Here is an 803-nt window from a genome sequence, read left to right on the forward strand (position 1 = left end):
TGGCAGAATAATAAAAATTATTCTTCAAGGTAATGTGTTTAAAGGCAGAGGCAAGGGTGAAGTTGAATCAGAGTCAGGAAAAGATTGTTTTATTGTAATGGAAAAATAGCCCTAAGTAGAGAAAAGGGGGTTAGGTCTGGATTATGCAGTATAACTGTATATAAGAAGCAATTGTTTACTTTTTCATTTGATTAATTTTTCATTTCTCCTTATCTGTGCAGAACAGATTGCTTGTTTATGACTGACGGTCAAGTTGCATATTATATATGAAGCCCCTATTGTAAAGTTCTTTACCTCCTGACATTTGGTTAAGTATACTACAGAGGAAATCCCACTGCTAATACTCAAAGAGATCGTTTTTCACCGTAAGAGATAACCTTAAAATATGGGTATTATCCTTGTCCCTTCATACTGGTTTTGTAATAAAGATCTATTGAATTTATTGTTCATAAGTTTCTACTTCAATCAAACTAGCTTTCTATGTTATTGCCTTGGGTATTATTGGATGAAAATGGTTATAGTTCTCATAAGCCTTTAAGTACAGAATGAAAGACATTGTTCTGAGTTTATTTTAATACATACATAGACTGTACAGTTTTTTCAATTTCAACCAAAGATAAGTCAAGGGGAGAGACCAGCCTTTGGAAATGATTAGCTGTTTTTTTTCTTTGGTTAAATTAGAGTAGAATACTTTCTCCATCAAGAGTTATTTACCAAGGGCAGGGAAAGGGGAAAACACAGGTCACAAAGAAATAAAAATCATCATTCATCTAATTTTACTTCATCTTTTTTTTTTTAAGATT

The sequence above is a fragment of the Galeopterus variegatus genome, unplaced genomic scaffold (assembly GCF_000696425.1).
Source record: "Galeopterus variegatus unplaced genomic scaffold, G_variegatus-3.0.2 Scaffold5869, whole genome shotgun sequence".
Taxonomy (NCBI): Eukaryota; Metazoa; Chordata; class Mammalia; order Dermoptera; family Cynocephalidae; genus Galeopterus; species Galeopterus variegatus.